The following is a 22,059-nucleotide window of genomic DNA, read 5'->3' on the forward strand; positions in this document are numbered from 1 at the left end:
GCCACATTCCTATACCAATGAACATATATACTAAGGTATAGAAGAAGAAGCAATCGCTATGTATTAGTAAAGAGAAAAAACGTAAACAAAAATACTACGTCACTAATTTACACGCTAACTTTAAAGTACCCATTAAATGGGTATCATGTACCCTGAGACGAGACTCGCGGAGACGGTCTTCTTTTTCTGCGATTGCTGAGTTGTTTTCTTATTCCACACAGTGTGTACATCAGGGGGGGGGTGGCATGAGCCAATATTTACCAACCCAACATCAATTCAACATGGCGTCCAGTGTTCTTGTTTTGATTATTTTGGGAGGGACAAAATATATGTTTTTATGGATAGGAGACATCAATGATACCTCGCTGATGCGTAAAACATGAAACAAAATGATGAACTAATGAATAGCGTCGTCAAATACGACGATTCAATGCGATATGTTTAATTGCCAGAATCTAGCACTAGCAGCGTATGAGCCGTGTATTCGAAAATCAGGAGCAATGTTAGGGCAAACCGGCCAGAAAACGCGAAGTACCAAAACTATGTGAGGAAGAGCCTAAATGTATGCAGGATGACAGCCGTGTCGGTCCCCTGGTGTACATCAATCTTGCGCAAGCCGTTCAAGCTCTCATATGACCACCTCAGCAAAACCTCAGCAAAAAACTATTGCGTTCGCATCACACCGAAGCATAAACGGCATTTTGAGTGAAATTTCTTGCCAGCAAACATAGCAGACATTATAAATAACTAGTCTTATGTTTAGATTTATCAGCATCTTTGGAAAAACTGCTCCGCTGACTTAGGTTTTTAATAAATGTTTAATTTGAATACATTACTTTTCACTTTTTCTGCCATAAAAACGATGGGTTGCATTTGACGTTTCGTGACAGCGGAATCTGGGCTGCATATGACGTTGATATTTTTCCTCTTCGCGAGTCTCTCTCAGCATGTACCCATTTTCGTGGCGAATATGGAACTGTCAGAAAAGAGTATATTTTTCGATGACATTAAAAAGGGTATTTTAACCTCATTATGGAGAAGCCTTTCTTGTAACAATAATGGGTAAATATTACAGATGATAGTTGGACACAAGAAAAACCGCCATTTGTCCCGCTAGGAAAAATAATACACGCAAAAAAATGTGCGGTAAAAACTACCATTTTAGGGGGTTAACTTAAGGGTTCATTCAAATATTACGTAACGCAGAATTTTCCAATTTTAGAGCCCCTCCCCTACGTAACAGCTTTTGTATGGGAAATTTTAAATTTTTGTATAGACCGTCACACAATGTAAGACCCCCTCCCTCCCCCTGTTGCGTTACGTAATATTTGAACGATCCCTAAGCGCTCGCACCGGCAATTTTCAGCGGACCAGAAATGCGCTTGATTTTACCATGTCTGTAGTCGACATCAAATTGTTGTAATTTTGTTCTGTCAAATGTACCAGTAATGCGGTGGGGTGTACGGTAAACATAGTAAATTAGTCTGAATTTCGATGGTATACACAGCAAAAAATAATGTAATTTGCATCGACGTAATTCAGTCGATGTAATAAAAATTCGATGTAACAGCGAAAATCAGATGTATAATAGCATATTTTTGATGTTATATTACATCGCCCTGAAATTACACGGAAACAAGATTACCATTTCCCATTACATGATACTTTTGTAATATTCACATCTAAAATATAGAAATATTACACAGAAACTGCTGCAACCAAGTCACTCCGACGAACGTTGTCATATTACACAGATGCGAATGTTATTTTGCATCCCTAATAGGGTCCTAAAGCCCTGTCTCAATTTTAGTACCAAACGCTTAAGTTTATGGCAGGAACCAAGGGGTGGATCACTTCTGATGCATCTGATAAATTTCATACATTCAAATGCATTTAAATGCACACTCAGCAAATTTGCAGTTCATGGCTTGCTCAAATGTTTATTTGCTATCCTTGTCTTGGCATTTTGACATAAATAAACTCATTCTTCGAAGCGCTCGAGAAAAAAAGCTTCTGCACTCCCTAAACAAATCACTGCCAATGATACCTCGTGTTCTAACCGGTCTTGATAATCCTTCGTCCCAACTGATAGAGGGTAAGGCAACCCACTTATTCGGAACCAGTGCGAAGGTGCTATTTTTCGATGCTGATAGTAGTAAAGGAACTCCCAAAAACCTTACTGCAGACCGGCAGCTGTGTGGGCGTTTCAACGAAGCTTCAGACGAGCTCCAACTAATTCCTTTTCCATATCTGGAGCGCATCTGGATGCGAATTGATTGCACCACTTTCAAAATTGGGTACCTAGCATAGATTTCCAGAAAGAAACACAGTTTCTAATGCTTTTCCGCGACGACAGTGGTTTTGATATTTAGAGATGATTTTTGCAAAGTGGCATATCACTATCGAAAACCCTTATCTGTTCAGAAAGAGAACAGATCCGATGAGGATTTTATATTAATGTACACTGTTGAGATGAAGGAAGGTATCTAATTTACCAAAATATCCACAAAATTATGTTACGGTAGGCCCTTTTGTCACACTTCTTGCATGGAATCTTTAAATATTTTGTAGGAATGATCAGAATGAGCCAATTCCCCCTCCCTTGGAGCGTGATATTATTTATGCATGGCTCTTTCTTCGGATTTTGATTGTAGAGCTCGATACAGAGTTTTAGGTATGTATCAAACCAAATAATTTCACCTTGCAAAGTGTTGCTTATTTAGACTGCTGAATGCATATCAAAGGCCCCAGGCTCCCCGAGAAGAAGTTTTCTAGACTATTTATTTCTACCAAGCCATCATTCTCCTCTTCTCTCCGTTAAGCTGATTGTTCCTGTAACAAATATACCATCCATGAAATCATATATGAAGTGGTTGGAATACTGATATGCTCAATCAATTCAGTTGGTGCTGCTCAAAGCCTCGGAGGACCGCTCAGTGGCATCGATTAGACCTCGAATAATTAAATAAAAATTTGATCGTAAATGATCATCTTGATATGCTGAAAGGAATAAGGTTGATTAGTATAAAAATATTGGAAATGATTTATCGGAAACATAAGAATTATAAGATTTGGTTTATCGGAAACAAAGCATTTGAAACATGCACAACAAACAAGGTCTCGTTGCTATAGCACTATACGACTCGATAGTACACCAGGGCTAAGTTGATCTCAAAGTTGAAAAAATGCATTTGATGCAAATGAATGTACATTTGATGTGCATTGAACAAGTGATCCACCCCTTGGCAGGAACACATGTTTACTCAATTTTTAATTGATTTTCATTGGTTTAAGTACAAAAAACATTTTTTTATGATTTTGTCACACCTTTTGGTTTGAACTCAAATGTTGGGTATATTTTGTTTTCCGTGTCCCTTCCGAAATGTCAGATGGACTTATCCACGATCTTCTTTTATCCTCGACTTTCTTTTTCTTTTATGCTCTAAATGCGGGCAATGTTTACATAAAATGACATCCGGACCAACATCCGGACGACGAATGTTCACCGGATGAACATGAAGTGGATGAATGCACAACAAAATCGTTCATTTTTAGTAAACACGGCCCGCAGTAAAAGGTGTTCTTCCCGATGGAAGAAGCAGCGTGACGTCATTGTGAATTAGTTCATAGGAACAACCCCAGTGTTCAAACTATATGCCCTGTGGCATTTTTGTCGAAAAAGTGAATGTCAAACAAGATCACAAGTGTCAAGGTTCACATTCGAAACCATTTTTAAAATTGAAGTTTAAAAATGTTATAGCCGTTATTTGAGCTGGAAAACTTGCTAAAGTAGTTGCAATAACATGCTCTTTCGTATTATTAAATAAAAACAAGAATTCATTAAACATTTTATGACCCAATTGATGCGATAATAAATCTCGCAACACTGCCCATGATTTGTTTGGATTCAGTCAACGAAATTTCTGCAGTCCGCCATGACAGTCCGCGTTCTAATTTTCTTCTGGAGCCTTGCCGTCGCGGAAAATTGCCGGAAAGCGACTAAGTTTAGTGCGAAAGTGTACGCGAGTGATCACGATTCACGAAGCGCAGGACAGAAGCATTCTGAGCGACACGGTCGCTCCACCGGCTACAGATGATTCCTCTCCCGCACCTCCGGATGGTGCTAAGGAAGTGCAGAAGATGCACTCTTTCTATCAGGTGTTGCGTCAACGGATTTGCCCGTACGGAGGTAGTTTGTATGCTATTCAGAAGCTGGATTATGTGGCCCATGAAGACATCTTGCCGTATAGTTCCGGCGAACAGCAGCACTGCAGCTTGAGTTCGATTGGTTTGTAGGCTGCCGGCATAGCTGAAGAAGAAATCACCGAAGGCGGTCACCCGTATGCACACATGGGATATCACGAGAAGCCAGCTGGTGCATTGGGTAAGTAAGTGACGATTCTAAAGCATTCCCCCGAATTCCCACCCAGAAAGCATCATTTCTCGGAAAACTATCAGAGCTGATAGCGCCTGAGTATCTCAAAATTGGAAGCTTTAGAGACCACTTGCTGAAAAAAACAGGAGCAAAAAACAAGTCCAGAAAATACTACACACTTAGAATAAATCGCAGTATACTGTGAAATAAATTACCGAATATGAACTGTAAACAACAAAAATACAGATTTTCCTGTGAAATCTAGTGTTTTACCGACAAAATCTGTGAAATCTAGTATTTTATCGCCGAAATCCGTGAAAACAAACAAATGTACTGTAATTCTGTAAAATAGCAACGAACAGTTCGGCGAAAGCATTATTTTCACCGAACTTCTGTGAAATTATTTGACAGCCGCTCTGGCAGGCATGAGCTCCTTTTGTTCAACTTTTAGCACACCACTTATCAACAGTGAAAGCTGGTGTAGTGGTAACAAGCCTGCTTCCTGATCGGTAGGTCGAGAGTTCAAATCTCGATCGGACCATTTTCGTGTTTTTCTTTATGATTTTTTCAACGATTTCACAGATTGTTCGGTGAATTTTCACCGAATGTTCAGCTGTTGAGATTTCGGTGAAATTTCACAGGAATCCGTAAAAATAATCTAAGTGTGTATAAAGAGTAATTATATAAGGATTTTTATTGTAAATTCCTGGAGAATCGAATCAGACACTTCTCAGAGGGCGCTTCTAATATTTTCTTTAGGGATTCGTGACATTACCCCAGGCATTTTGTCATGATTTTGTCTAGGAATTTTATCATGAAAGAATTCCCTTAGCTTGTTGTATTTTGTAGAGAGCGATGATTCCAGTTATATGATCGCTGTTTTCTATAGTGTTGATTAAAAGTCGAATGAATTTTAAATGAATGACAAACATTTTACTATGACAATCAGTATTTTCATTTCCATCTAGTTTATCTGATCAAATAACTGCATAATATATAACGATCATTCATCTAAATCAAACTGAAGGTGCAGAGTCAGACCTCTAAATTTACCCTAGGGAATGTGATTGAAAGTTTGCAACATTCCGAGGTTCTTTGCCATCCAAGGAGAAGGAGCGGGTAGTAGTAAAGAGCAAATCAATATCATCTACTTCTAAAATAAGACGCTTATATATTCTACGATCAAATAATATAATCTCCTATGGTGTTTCAATAATATGAAATTTGTCTCTGGAAATTTTGGTTTCAAAAACACCTGTTGTATTTTCAGAAATTTTTCTTTTACAATGTCTAACTAACACTTCATAGTTTTACTGTGATAATTAATTAACTAATATCAATTATCTATAAGTACATACAGTTGATTTCGAAGAAAAACGATGTTTGAGAGAATTGCCTATACCTATAGTATACTACCGATGTCTTGAAATCTTATGGAGAATATTATATGAAACGTTTCATGTAGGTACATTTTCTTCTTCTTGTTGTTCTCGGCATTACGTCTCCACTGGGACAAAACCTGCTTCTCAGCTTAGTGTTCTTATGAGCACTTCCACAATTATTAACTGAGAGCTTTCTTTGCCAAAGTTGCCATTTTCGCATTTGTATATCGTATGGCAGGTACGATGATACTCTATGCCCAGGGAAGTCAAGGAATTATCATTACGAGAAGATTTTGGACCGACCGGGAATCGAACCCAGACACCTTCCCAAAAACATCATGAGCATTTATACAGTACATACTGTGAATTATTCAATGATTGATGATTTCTGAGAAATCAACGGAAAATGTCTGGGAATTTTTGATGAGATTTGAACAGAGGCCAGAGGCGCAATAAGTCAGTAGGTCATGTCCTATGCATAAACATGTTGAAAGATTTCTGAACCCTTGATTATATTTATATGACTAAAAAGCAAAGATCGATAAAATATTTGTTAAATATCTGCAACTCAGACAATTTTGGCGATTAATTTTTTTGTTTTATTGCGGCGCTTATATTAAATCCACATCCAGCGGCGGCCTTAACGCGCAGAAGATATGCGCGCAATTCAAACGCAACGTCAAAATTCAAGTAGGCTTGGATTTTTTCGTCCTTCAAGGACACATATGTTTCAAATTTGCTAAATCTGAAACATTTAATAATTTTTATTATCACTACGACAGTATATTGACATTTTCAGATAATCGCATTGCGTGGATTTATCTTGCAGAGCACAATATGAATGTTTTACTAAACGCAAATACAGTCGAGCTTACAAGATTCGATGATCTATGACTCGATATCGACTAAAAGAAGACAGCTGTGTGTTTTTACTTTCTTCAACTTCAACTTCGAGAAAATTGATTTTTCAGTATCGACATTTGCTCCTATTTTACTTGGGACTAAATAATCTTGAGATCCCCACAAACTCTTAAGGCCCAAACGCAATGATAGCGGAACGGCAACGAAATGCGGAACCGGTTCGCCAGCATGAACTATAATAAGCTTGTCGACTCAGTGTTGATCCAATTTCATTCGTTGTCAGCTCACTCGAGATGTGATTCATGCTGGCAAACCGGTTCCGCATTTCGTTGCCGTTCCGCTATCCTTGCGTTTGGGCCTTTACGTATTCATCCACAATATCTCCAGCAACTTTTCGAGAAATACTTTGATGAGTTTTTCCAGAATTCGTCCTAGAAAATCCAACGCTACTTTTCCGGGATTGTTCCTGGATTTTCTCTAGAGATTTCCCCATCAATTCTTTCAGAGATTATTGATTAATAAGTTTGAGAATTTTCCAGGAATCTCTACAAAATCTACCCTTGAAGAGAAAAGAACGCATAAGCGAAATGAGAGCATGTAGCTCCATACCACAATGGGTTCGAATAGCGCCCTAAAAAGAGCACTGCAAAACACATGAGCGTAAAGAGAGCCTATAGCTCATTACCACAGCGGGTTAAGAATAACAGAATGTCCTGAAGATTCAGGCTTCTGAATTCAGTTTCACTTAATAAGTGTTTACCAAGTAATTGGAATCGCATTTGCAATAAACTGGACAGTTAGTTTTTTTTTTCAAAGAAACCGAAAAAATACTATGGTTTTAATGTTTTTGCAACTAATGTAATTGAAATTATAAACATTCATACATTTTACAACTAATGACAAATTTTGGAAAAGGCTGTTTGTTTAAAAAGTTTTAAAATACTTTCAATAGTCATCGAAAAAACGTAACCTTCAAGCTGTCAGGTCCAGGAATTTCTTCAACATTCCAGTGCTAATACCTTTAGTTATTTATACAAGCATTACTTCTTAGCATTTTCCTACGGAATAAAAAAGGGACTACCGAAGAATTTTGTCTTATTACTAGTGGTCCCGGCAAACTTCGTCTTGCCATCAAGTAGGCTGTTGGAAAATGATTTGAATCACCCCATACAAAATGATAGGTCCGTTAATAGGGCGATATTCAAAACTGAAAAGGCAATAGATGGCTCTTTTTCAATGGTAGTAAAAACGAAATCCTGAAGCAAAGAAAGCACCTCGGAAGATGAACTAAACACAAAAAGTTATGTTTTCACTTTACACTTGATTTCTAATCACTACTTTTTTGATTCAGTTTCCTAATTGCGAGCAATTTACGATTTTGATTATTTTCCATACGTTTTGACAGCTCTCCGACTACCATTCTTCCATGCGCTTGTGTTGAAAGTTTGAGAAATTTGAGAATCCAGCGTAGCGCGATCAGTGAGAGGTATACAAACATCTGAGTCGCCGCTCGGCGGCCGGTAAGAGAAACTGAATGTTCGAAGGGTTGTTGTCTGCAATTTTTGCCGCTGGCGCCAACTGTTAGTGGTTATGAACGAAATAAACAGTCGTTACCCTATTCTTGTTTTTTCGACTTTTCTGGTGAATAGGGGAAGGCGGGGCAGTATGGTCATACGGGGTAAAATGGGCCACTTTTCATTTGAGCTTCAAACACAGATTTTGATCTTGATAAGCTTAGGACCTTATAAAGTATGCTTCAATTAGTCACCACCGTGAAAACTACGCAAAAATCTGATTTTGAACTTCATATATCGATAAAAATCTGAAACGTTGATGCTACTACGAAAATCTTATAAGATTTTGAATGTAAAAATAAGCTTTGCATAAAGTTTTGTTTATTGACTTCAATTTTTTTCACAGCAGTTCGTTCTTCTATTATTCATAGGCATTATGTGCACGAAATTGCACAGATTCTAAAATAAATTTTCAATAAAACATAATTTATATGAAACATCTAGGAACGGGGCAATATGGTCATAGCCGGTCAAAGCTATCTTATCACAAAAATAGATAACCAAAAATGACATGTCATTTTAGCAGTTTTTTGCAATATTGTTATCGCGCGTGATTTCAATTAAAACTAGAATTTTTAACTCGTTAAACTTATTTGAACGACTATGTTTGAAAACTGAAGCTCTTAGAACCATGATTTATTGAACTGTCAGCAAAACATACCTTTTCATGATTCAAATCCTTACCGACACGAATGCCAAACGAATGGTAAAGTGTCGCTAATAAATAATAATAATAATAATAATGATTCAAATCAGACTTCAATCCAGTTTTTGTACTAAACTCTATCATACATTATTGTCTTTTTCTAAATTAAGCCTTGCAAACGGTTTTCCAATTAAAATAATAATATTTAGTATGGTGGCTCATATTGCCCCGTAGGGGGGACCATTTCGCCCCGTATAGTGTAGAGTCACACTCAAAATAGTGTTTTTCAAAAAGGTTCCCAAAAAATTCTAAGTGACATACAAACACCATTCCATTTTTATTTATAGATAAGATAGATAGAAGAAGATAGATTTTGCAGTAATTCTTCCTCCCTGGGTTTGGGATTATACTTTCCAAAGAGCGACGATTTTAGATATTTAATCGCTGTATTTTGAAGTCTTGACTTGAGTCTTGATTAGGTTTGTAATATTCTACGAGGTTTTTCAAGACCCAACAGGGCGCGTGCGCCAGGTTGCGGGTATGAGCAAAGAGAGATCAATAGCATCCACTTAAATCACAGGACAAAATGCTGTTCTATGGCCAGCCAAGTAACCACGAAGCTATATATGAATACTATATGTTTGCTCTATAGTGTGCTATCAGATTTTGTTTTAAAGTGACATAACCTTTAAGAGCTTTATAAAGCATAATTAAAGTGGGAAAGGGCCCCACAACAATCAATTTAATGCAATACTTGGTAAAGCAGTTTTAATGCACAAGCCCTCCTAAAGCATTTATGTTTGTATATTTAGGGTTCATGATGTATATTAGCTTAAAATAATGTTTGTTTAGGGCTTGCGTTAAAAATAAACATAACAATGAATCCATTCAATGGTTTTCTTTACCAGCTTAATGATTTTACATTAAACAGATTTTAGGGGAGAGAAATTGATCGACATTTCCTCTCGCTCCTTATGAATAAAAGAGTCTCATAGATAAAATACAACAATTTTGAATGAATACATATATCCTTAGATCATGAAATGGGGGTCCGAGATGAAAGAAAGTCAACAAAACGTAATGAGCGAGTGCGAACGTTCTCGATCGTCTTACTTATTAATTACAGATTCGTGTGAGTTTAATGAGGTTATGTATCTTGTATGACAGCATAACTGTATATTCACTCTAAACGCTTATCATAATGCTATATTAAAATAATGCTACAAAGCATTTACAATATTAATAAAATGCATCAATGCTTGACAGTTATTGAATAAATGCATGATAACATTATGATTGCAAAAAATGTTGACTTTCGACCAAATTAATGCAATGGTATAATGCTTGTGGTTACTTGGGTAGGTGTTGTAGTACTGTAAAGTATCACACTCTAAGGGAATTCTGGGTTTGATATATTTGTTTTTCATTTAATAAATGGACTTGAATAAAAGCATCTAATAAATAAAATAAAATTCTGATGCTAAATACAGAGCAGTTTCACTGCTGTAATAAATTCAATACGTTTTCTTTATTTTACAAGGTTTTGAAGACAATCAATGAGTGAATATCTACCTATTAAATAAATCACATCAAATGTTGGTCATAAGGTCATGGGGAGCATTTGTTTTATAAGGTACTGCGGGGCAAGTGGGTAAATGGGGTAAGTGAAAACAATTGATATATTTTACTGAATATGTGAATTAACGTTTTAAACTCATGCGTAAACCTTTGAGGCCATTGAGAACATTACGATAGGTAAGGTATTTCTGAGATTTTTCAGTCATTATTGCATAATAAAGCGAAAAATTATTAACCTGTCAACTGTTACTCCGTAACGAGTTGGCGGCGTACAATTTTATTTTAATATTTTCAGTGGAAAAAAGTTGCGGAAAATAATTTTCTGTACCACTTCTTGGTTGTCCTCTGTGACAGTTTCAAACTGCGATAAAAAAAGTTTTAGAATTAATTCGACGTAGACCTAAAAATAACTCCCTCCCCTTGGTTATGCGACCTTGCCGCGATGGGAGGGCATAATCCATTAGCCCATATGATGGAAACCAAAGGCGTAACCTGTAGTGGTGGTATCACATTTTGGCATTTTTTGCTTAAAGCCGCGTCATAATTCATATGGCATAGACGCAATAATATCTCGGATGTGATCCAACGGACATTCTGCGTCATTGATAGAATTGATGCCCATTTCAAATAATTAATCTATTCGAAGTGGACATTAATACTATTGGTGACGTTCAGTTTGCCTTTTGCTAACCAGAATGATCCGTAGCCACTCTTACTATTAGCTAGCTAGATACATCGTTATCATATACGACGTAGGGAATACTTAGGAACTCTTAGGAAAATGACTAGTTGATTCACTGAGTAGAAATAAGTGGCGACAATCTTATTTTAATACGGTTTTTACATTGCCATAATAAGAAAAACCTCTTTTGTAACAGCGGTATAAATAATCTAATTCCAGCTTCATTTTCGCAAAATTTACAAGTAGAAAGTAGGCGTTGTGAAGCATTGCATTTGCCACCGAAAAGTGAATCTTGTAGGAGACTGTAATAGAAGCCTAAGGTAACTTTACTCTTCAATATTCACTATAAAAATGACTATGGAAAGTAAGACGCTGAGATCGATTATTAGGGTACACTTGCTAGTTTCGAAAAAATGTTGAACAGACAAGACCTTTTTTCTTTAAGGATATATGAACCAATAAATACTTTAAACAACAAAAAATGAAATTAACTAGAACTACTACTAATCAGCCTAATTTTGTTAAGACTTGACGACACTTGACATTTAAGACCCTAATCTTACGTAAAAGACAATAGTAATCAGAATAGCACTTGAATGACAAATTATTCAAAACCATTTCGACTAGGGGGCTGTCCATTAATTATGTAAGGGGTTATGGGGGGAGGGGGGGTTTGAGATTTCTTACGCGCCATATAATTTTTTTTTTTATTTTCATACCAAAAATCTTACTATGGGGGGAGGGGGGGTCTAAAAACTGCCAAAAATGTCTTACGTAATTAATGGACCGCCCCTAGACAGTATTAGTAATGCACTACTATTTCAAACAAATTCTACACTACTATTTCAAACAAATTCTAATGGAGCTGCTGATTTTCATAATGCTTCCTTTTCTCAGAAGCAAGGGAATATGGGTACTTTTCAAAAACTACCACGTCACAATACTAATAAAAAACAGTGTTCATGTGGGCGCCATTGCCTAGTCCGTCTGAGTATTGGTCCTGGTAGAGGGGAAACTTGGCAAAAGCCAGACCGAGGGTTCAGCCTTGACAAGTTAAGCTGTCAGGCAGCTCCAACTGAATACCATACAAAAATAAAAATTCGACGTAGACCTAAAAATAACTAAATTTAAACACCGTCAATTTTCTTAAAAGGTGGGGCAAGTGAAAAGTTTATCATTAGAAATAGAAATTGTGTTTTCTCTTTAAGTAGCCTTAAGTAAACATGATTCGCAATTATCATAGAAAAACATGACGTGCTGATAATTCAAGAAACACTATTCGTGATCAAACGTCAACATCCCACCGCAAAATCGCTAGTGTTTGGAGGTGATTTTAACCTCCAAATTGCCAAATAACCTCCAAAACATCACCTCCAAGTTAGTTCTAATAACCTCCGTTATATGAAAAATGGTGGCGCGTCGATCGTCGCAAGTTTATCGTTAAACAGTCAATACTCAAGCGTTAAAAGCGTTAAAATCATGGAACTTCTCTAAAAGATGTTGCCAAACATTACAATATTAATATGTCTACTTCGAGCAGCCAATTAAAAGGAAGACGTTGACTGAAAAGTTGCAATATTAGAGAACACACGGAAATCTCGTGAAATGTCTATGTAAAGCTAGTTCAAAACATAAAAATGGAGTATAGGTCTATCCACATAAAAAAAGATTCGAAGTACGTTATTGAAGGATTCCGTTCGATTTCTCCCGAAGAGTTATCCGACGTCATATCCGGCTTTCTCAAAAACAAATAACGAGCGGTGGAAATTCTACAGAGCAGAAATGCAATTGCTGTCCTATAATGTAAGAACTAACATTGGAAATGTTGCAGTTATAATGTTGTCGAATCATTTCAACTAACATAACTGAACAGAAGAAAATTCAAGTGAAAAGAATAACATTTTCTTTGTTTACATGTTACTTATGTTATTGTTCATTGGGAAGCCTTAACAAATGTTAAAGCTAATAGAAAAGTGAAAAGTAAAGAGACATATTTAAAAACTTTTTCTGTATTTTTTTCTTTAATTTTTCATAAAAATCAATTTCAGCATGCCGCTTATATTTGGTGGAAGTCAAGCTAAAAATATACACGACCTCATTTGTTTCAATTTAAAGTCTCTAGAATTTGAAGAATCTCAACTATGCGAATTCCATTACCCACTTGCCCCACGGTACCTTATAGTAAATGCTGATTCTCATCTAATGGGAGCATTCAAAGTCCACGCGGACAATTTCGAAGCAAATTATTGCTATAAATCAGTCTTATGAATCGAAAGGCTCAGCTATGCTGTAGAAACAATCCCTTGAAACTACTTATTATAATACTATAGTATTGTTACGAAATTCGCTAACTAAACACTCACGAAACTCTTAGCACCGGCTAAGTACCGAACGAAACTACCCCGCGCGTATAAAAGTAATGAGACTTTCGAATAATTACGAATAAATAGCGATAACGTTACATATATGTGTAATTCATGTGTTTTATTATCCACGTTCTACATGTGACTGAATTCTGTTCTGTGTAATTCTCACTTCTCCCCGTTATCCGTTGACGTTTCTATTGTCCTTACCATCTGCGGCAAATGCAAAGGGCGTATCCGTAACACTGCCTCCTTCTTGGGTCCTAGCCGTCCCGGCTACCTTTAAAGGAAGCCAATCGATCCACATGGATTATCTTCTTTCTACTACCAATGGCATCCTTCTTGATTTCGTAAACTAAATCACTGATTCGTCGCAGTATTTTGTATGGGCCCTCCCAATCGCATTGGAGTTTTGGTGATTTTCCTATACGACGTTGCGGATTGAATAACCACACAAGGTCCCCTACGTTGAATGTTGTAGCATTGGATTTGTAATCATAGCGCCTCTTCATTGACTCTGCGGCTACGCTCAAGTTGTTCCTTACTTCTTCATGAATACGCTGCATGTTTTCTCTAATCTTCTGAACATAGGATGGACCTGAATGAAGTGCGTCAGGAGATGAGCTTCTCCATAAGTCTATAGGCAGTACCAGTTTACGGCCCAAATTCAAGATAGCTGGTGAAAACTTCGTTGATTCGTGTGTTGATGCTCGGTAACTCAACAGTGGCAGTAATGTGTCCCATATCTTTTGATCCTTATCGATAAATTTGGACAGGTAATCAAGAAGAGTACGGTTGAATCTTTCGGTCTGTCCATCAGATTGAGGATGCAACGGCGTGGTGCGAGTTTTATTGACCCCAAGTAAATCCATTAAACATCCAAATACTTCACTTTCGAAATTCTTGCCTTGATCAGAATGAATCTGTTGAGGAACTCCAAATCTTGATACAACAGTTGAAAGCAGAGCATCTGCTACCACTTCTGCCGTTTGTGATGGTAGGGCAACGGCCTCTGGCCATTTTGTGAAGTAATCAGTAATCACGAGTATCCATCGATTTCCTCTCTCGGTTATTGGAAATGGTCCCAAGATATCGACTCCAATCATCCGAAATGGTTCCCCGACAAGTATAGGCTTTAACTCTCCTCGAGATCTAGTACTTGGTCCTTTTCGAGCACCACACACCGTACAATTCATACACCATAGCTTGACATCTCTTGAGAGTCCGACCCAGTAGAACCGTTCCTTGACCTTTATAAGAGTTTTTGCAACACCATAGTGACCACCAGTTAAACCTCCGTGAATTTGTTCCATCACATATTGCACCATCTTCTTAGGGACAATTACTTGCAAGAACTCGTTATGTGGGCCTACAAAATTACGACAAAGAACACCGTTATGCACCAACAAACTGTCGAACATTGTCCAATAACTTCGAGTTGTTGAATCAAGTTGAGATGTGTCTTCAAACGTTGGACGTTTCCCGCTCTGTACCCACTGGATAACTTGCTGCAACACTAAGTCACTTTGCTGGCCTAATTTAAACGCATCATCGACCGCACCTATTCGATTGCAAGGCTGTGCGTCACCTTTGGCTTTGTCGGTAACATCGCGTTCCAATCTACTACAATGTTTACATCCAAGGTCAAAACAAGGTCTCCTTGAAAGCCCATCTGCATTTCCATGTCGAGTTCCAGGGCGATGTTCACTAGTAAAATCATACTGAGACAATCTTTCAATCCATCGAGCAACTTGTCCTTCAGGATTACGGAAACTGCGAAGCCATGTGAGAGCTGTATGATCCGTTCGCAATTTAAAATGTCTTCCATACAGATAGTGGTGGAAATGTTGCACGGCTTTATTTACAGCGACCAATTCTTTTCTCGTGACACAGTAATTACGCTCTGCCTTGGATAGTGACTTACTGTAGTATGCTACAACCCGCTCGTTGCCTTCCTGGACTTGCGAAAGTACAGCCCCAATGCCGCAATAGCTGGCATCCGTATCTAACACGAACTCAGTATCATCCCAAGGATATGCTAAGACTGGCGCCTCCAACAGTTTTTGCTTTAATCTCTCGAATGCTTGTTCACATTCTTCGTCCCATATAAATGGTGTATGATGCTCCATCAGCTTATGCATCGGTCGGGCTATAGTTGAAAAGTCTCTTATGAATTTCCGGTAATAAGCGCACAGACCAATGAAGCTTCGTACTTGCGTCTTGTTGAGTGGTCTTTCCCATTCTAATACTGACTTTATTTTCTCTGGATCGGTGTGCACTCCGTCCGCTGATACTACGTGACCAAGGTAGGCTACTTCCCGTTGCAAAAACGCACATTTAGCTGGGTTAAGCTTCAAATTAGCAGCACGCAAGCGACTAAAAACTTCATTCAGGTGGACAACATGCTCTTCGAAGCTCTTGGAATGCACAATAATGTCGTCCATGTAAATTAAACAGAAGTGCCAGGATAACCCATGCAGAACGAGCTCTATCAATCTCTGGAATGTTGCAGGGCTGTTACACAGACCAAACGGCATAACTTTAAATTGCCAAAGATCGTTACCGGTCGAAAAAGCTGTTTTCTCTTTGTCGTGTTGGTCCATCTCCACCTGCCAGAAACCGCTTTGTAGATCAATGGTGGAAAACCAGCTCGAACCGCCAAGAGCTTCAAGTGTCAAATCGATTCTGGGGAGAGGGAAGGAATCTTTTTTAGTAATGTCGTTCAGTTTCCTGTAGTCAACACAAAACCTTTGACTTCCATCCTTTTTCTTAACCAGCACAATAGGTGAACACCATGGGCTTTGCGACGGTTCAATGATGCCCTCTTTCTGCATTTGGTGCACCAACTGTGTTGCACATTCTCTTTTAGCCAGCGGATTTTTTCGAGGTGGTATTTTTATCGGCGAATGATTCCCCGTGTCTATACGATGTTGCGTCAAACTCGTGCGTCCCATATCATGAGATCCTTTGCTGAAAACGTCATGGTTTTCCGTAATCAGCTTAACGAATCGCTCCTTTTGTTTTGCGTCAAGATGCTTTGTACTTTTCGTTATCACGGACTGTAAATGTAAACTGTCATTTTGTAAATCCACAACATGTTTAGTTTTATCAATTACCTGGACACTTGAGCAGTTGGCGATAACGGTTCCGAGCGATATATTCACAGGAAATTGTGAGGTGTTCATTATTCTTATTGGCACTTTTTCATTCTTCACGCAGACTAGAATTTTGGCAATGAATAAATCTGGATGATCCAAAGTACCTTCCAAGAGCATAGGCATTCTCGAACGATGTTCGCATTTTCCTTGGACAATGGTTTCACTCCAAGCAGGAATTTCTAATTCTGTTTCGGTCGTCACATGGAAAACCTTGGTTTCTTTACTTGAACCTGACGCTGGACGCAATTGGATGGATGTATTTTTAGAGATCTCTAGCTTGTTCCTCACAAAATCGATGATACATTGATGTTCTCTCAGGAAATCGTTTCCGATGATGCAGTCCTCCGATATATCAACAATCCATACCGGATGTGTTACTGCGTACCTTCCGAAGTTAAACACAACTGTGGTTTCCAGATTCACTGGAACGAGTTCTCCGGACACCGTCTTGATGAATTTTGATGATTGTTGCTGGGTAATATTCTTCTCAATTAGCTTCCAAAACTTCTGGCTTATGATTGTCACAGCAGCTCCACAATCCACGACAGCTTCACAAGGAACACCATCAATACGTAAATCGGCTAAATAACTACCACGTCGACGATTCAGTGAATGCACAAACAAGATGTTTGGGGGACCACTGTTCTCGGCCAGCTCATGCCCCCTTAGGCTGGCGACCGATCGTTTCCCGAATTCCTTTTGCTGCGATACTTGTTTCGTCGTCTACTGTAGGTTTGTGTGCCGGCGATCTGTAGGTTTGTGTGCCGGCCGATCGCAACCCGTAAACATTTTCTTCGCACAAAGACGTGGTTTCTGAATCCGAACTACTATTTTGTGCATCTGTGTCTCGTACGAGTCGAACAGGCTTATGGTTGGACCTAGTGGCACTACGTGAAAGGTGGAATTGTAGCGCAAGCTGCACTGCTTTATCCAATGTGTCTGGCAGCCCAAATCTGACGAGATCTTGCACAACTGGATCACCGAGGCCGTCGAGGAAGTGATTCATTGCAATTTTGTCTTGAGCGACTGCCGAGCAATCGTGGTAAGCGGAAGCTACAAGTCGACGAATTTCATCCGCGAATGTGATAAAATCTTCTCCTTTATGTTGCTGACGAGATCGCAGTTGAGCATGATGCAGAGCTCGATGAAACGTCTCGCCGAACCGTTTTTCTAGAGCTGCCTTTAAAAAGACATAACTCGCTCTTTGGACCGGCGTCAGTGACCGCAACACCTCCAAAGCAGGGCCACGAAGCATAGCTGCTAGATATTTTGCTTTCAGTGCTTCGTCCCAGTGGTTGATGTCGGCTGTTAGTTCGAAAGTCAATACGTAATCGGCCCACCGCTTCGTACCATCAAACACTTCCGGAGTTAACTTTACCTTGAGTCCGGTATTGACAATCGATAAGTCATTCATCGCTCTAGTTTCACCACTGTTTACGTTCCCTTGGTTTAACTGATTCCTATCTGCAAGCGACGTTAACCCCTGAGGCGATGCAACTCTCGAACTTGGCCCTCCAAATACTTCGTTGTTTGGAAAAGGTGTCGGTGCATCTGTCTTCGAGGCGTTCGGTGAGCTCTGATAGACAGGATTATCCGAAAACTGCAAGGCGTTTATCGCTGCACTAAAATCTCGCACATTCTTCAAGTGGCTAACATCATTTTTAACGCGTTCCAGTTCTACACTGAACTCCTTTACTTCGGACCGCATTTCATCCAAATTATTGCTGATTTTATCATTCAGCTGTTCGAATTTCACGGCAATCGATGAAGTGAGCTCAGCGAACAAAGCAGTAATGTCCTTCTGACCGGATTTGGACTGTGAGCCGGAGTCTGTAGGAATCGGTGTGGTAGACATGACGTAACCCCACTTCTGACACCAGTGTTACGAAATTCGCTAACTAAGCACTCACGAAACTCTTAGCACCGGCTAAGTACCGAACGAAACTACCCCGCGCGTATAAAAGTAATGAGACTTTCGAATAATTACGAATAAATAGCGATAACGTTACATATATGTGTAATTCATGTGTTTTATTATCCACGTTCTACATGTGACTGAATTCTGTTCTGTGTAATTCTCACTTCTCCCCGTTATCCGTTGACGTTTCTATTGTCCTTACCATCTGCGGCAAATGCAAAGGGCGTATCCGTAACAGTATTATCACGTAACCAACGTAACGCAAGAGTGGGTGTAATTTTAGGCTCTGCGTTATATTCATTGTAAGCTTCTAAGCTTATGACAATGGGGACATTAAGGTAAAGATGAACCAGGCTTTAATTTTTCAGGAACGCAGATCGGGAGAGCCGGATGACCATTCGGGCTGAAGACTTGATCGATTGGTTACTTGTCGGTGACCACTCGATCGTCGGATTATGGCATGAATATTTGCCTGGTTCTCTACACGGGAAAAAAATCTGTGGTAAAAATAACTATTTTAGCTGACTACGCCCATTCTTAAAACTACCATGGAAATTCAGACCAATTTACCATGTTTACGGTACACCCCACCACATTACTGATACATTTGACTGAAATAATTTACGACAATCTGATTCCAACTACAGACATGGTAAAATCGCGTAAAATCAAGCGCATTTCTGGTCTGCTGAAAATTGCCGGTGCAAGCGCTTAAGTTAACCCCCTATAATGGTAGTTTTTACCGCACAATTTTTTTGCGTGTAGGTTTGGACTCTGAGGTTTGGCTTCGGTCCATTCAAAGACGACCTCCATGTCCCTTGCAGTTGCCCAAAATTGTATGGCACGTAAGGTAATAGAGCAAAATCTAGAATAAAAATGCACTGCGATCTATCAAACATGGGTACCTTTTGCAGTACCAAGGGACCAAATGCAGTACTAGAAGTGGTACCCAATCTGAACCCGAGTGGGACGCAACTCAATTAGACTTCAAATACTTTAGATAGCAAATAAAATCATTTCAAGTTCAACAATTAGTTATACAGGAAGTTTACATGATTTTATAGAGATTTGTACGACAAGTAGGTGAATTCTGGCGCGTGTTTTCTTTGAAGAAAAGAAAATTTTGTTGCTGGTAAGTAATGGAAGAAAATTTCTTCTCTTCGAAGAAATTGTTCGCCGGAATTCACATAAAGGTTGATTCTAATTTCTTTAACGACAAATCACAATGAAGTTCAAATCTAACAGACAAATATTTAATTTGTAAATATAATACAAATGACATGACAAAGTACAACAACGATGTTCAACAAAGCAATACACTCAGTTTTAATCAATAGTTGCGAAATGAAAGATTAAATGCTTTACTACTTGTTTCATTACACAAATGGATTTTTTCATTTAACATATTTAATGATGTTATTCTAAGTTAATTTTTTTTCAAATTCATTAGATTTGATCAGTTGTTTTCATATTTTACTCGAAAAATAATGGTTTTCCCTTACATATTTCTTTGTATGTGTTCAAAATATTGTATCAACATCAAATTACTTTCTTTCTAGGTGATAAATAATCAATATAATTGTTTGACCTACACTGGGAATAATCTCCTACTAGTTGCCTTTTTAAACTGCGTACTGCAATAAAAAAGCGCTTTTTTGATCGATTCCTTGCAGGAATTTTCCATGCATCATGACAGGCCAAGAAATTTATTTTCAGCAGCAAATCAGCATTTATATAAGAAGAATTTCATTTACAAATCTTGAAATTCCAGTACTAGCTCCAGAAGAAATTCATTTAAAAAAAAAAAACCAAAAGTGATTTTGGAAAACATATTTAAATCCAGAAATAACTGAATCAATAACAGCAATGATGCATAAGTCAAATTTCAGAGGACATAATAAAAGTATATTTAGAAATATATGAAGTAAATATGTCCATGATTTACTCCTCGAAGAGAAGGAATTGATAAAATGCTCCCGATAGAACATCTGGAAAAGTTTCTGAAGGAATTGCGGGAAAAAATCAAGTGCAAGTTTTGGGTAAATATATTGAAGGAATTCTAAAATGTCAAGAAGAATTCCTTATGTAATTTATTCTATAAGAAGCTCCAAAAAAAAAAAAACGAATCGACCTCCAGAAGAAAGCATGAGGCAGACCAAGTTCACAAAGCAACTCTTTAAATAATTCTTATAAAAACTGGAGGATGGTTATTATTTGTATTTCGTTTATTTATAGAGGCATATATTTCAGGTTTATAGTAAATAACACTAGTTTTTTAGTTTTACGTGTAGATGATTTTAGAACACTTAAAAGTTAGTGAAGCCGAAAATTTGCACAAATGATGTAGAAATTATAAATGGATTTCAAAGTTTTTATGAACCATTTAAGAGACTGAACATTTCAACAATAATATTGATTTAGATTTTTAGATTATCAAGGAAACTATTCTTTAGAAAAACGTTGGTGATATGTATTAATATTTTATTTGTAATACACCGCTAAATGAGTTTCTGGAGAAGAAATCTTTGCAAAAATTGAAAAGGAATGTATAGTAGAATTCCCAAAGCGCTTTTCTAGTAAAAATAAACCTGAAACAGAATCCAACAAAATAACCAGAGACCAGATTCCTCCTTGAATTTTAGAAATTCTATAAACAGTTTCCTCGTCTAGAAATACTTACAGATATTTCGCAAGGAATTTTCCTTGCGAAATATCTGTAAGTATTTCTAGACGAGGAAACGCTTTCTAGAATTTCTAAAATTCAAGGAGGAATCTCAATATTTGCCGGATGATTTCCGGCTGGTTTATTGAATCTTTGCATCTAAGAATTCCTCGAAACAATGAAAAAATTGAAGATCTTAATTACTCATATTCCTGTTAAGGGGGCAGGATCCGTCATCAATTTGGGATTTTTTTAAAGTAGTTTTTCGTTCAAAATCATGAAAGTTCACATGAAACTGTGTTCACTGCATTCTACTTTCCAACCACACAGTGAACACATTTTTGTCAAAGAAATTTCAGTTTTGAACAGAAAACCTGCTGCTGAAGTTTCGATGATGACGACGATTACGATGACGGAGCGTTGAATGTTCGAATAGAACTTCCGTTCAATCTAAAATACTAACTCTTATATTTATTGTATATCGATCTATTGTAGAATACTCATAATTACTAATAATTCAACAATATATTCTTCTTTATTTAGATCGGCACGAGAAACTTGATCGAGCTCCGCGGTTTATTTCACTGTGTACTGAGGGATGCTTATCACTACCGGAAGTGCTTTCAGGCTTGTATTTTTTGGCTCTGCCCACTGAGAGTCCTTGGACTACACCACCTGAAGCGTCTCAGCCGTTATCCTGTATCATTTAGAATATTATTAATGCAATAAAAATTGTAATAAATAATTTATGTTTATTTTTTTTTTAGTTTCAAACATATCGTATCTTTCTACCATAAAATTTGGTTCAATGGTTGATTAAATTGCTTTTATCGATTCCAAAATTATAAGGCTTAATAACT

General features: G+C 37.8%; 1 long non-coding RNA gene across 1 annotated transcript; it reads left to right on the top strand.

Annotated features, from left to right (window-relative positions):
- The first annotated feature begins 3,894 nt into the window (after positions 1–3,894).
- Positions 3,895–21,948, top strand: LOC5578744. The gene is made up of 2 exons (XR_002501275.1): positions 3,895–4,384; positions 21,743–21,948. It is a non-coding gene; the product is annotated as an uncharacterized LOC5578744 (long non-coding RNA).
- The last annotated feature ends 111 nt before the right edge of the window (positions 21,949–22,059 follow it).

The sequence above is a fragment of the Aedes aegypti genome, chromosome 3 (genome assembly GCF_002204515.2).
Source record: "Aedes aegypti strain LVP_AGWG chromosome 3, AaegL5.0 Primary Assembly, whole genome shotgun sequence".
NCBI lineage: Eukaryota > Metazoa > Arthropoda > Insecta > Diptera > Culicidae > Aedes > Aedes aegypti.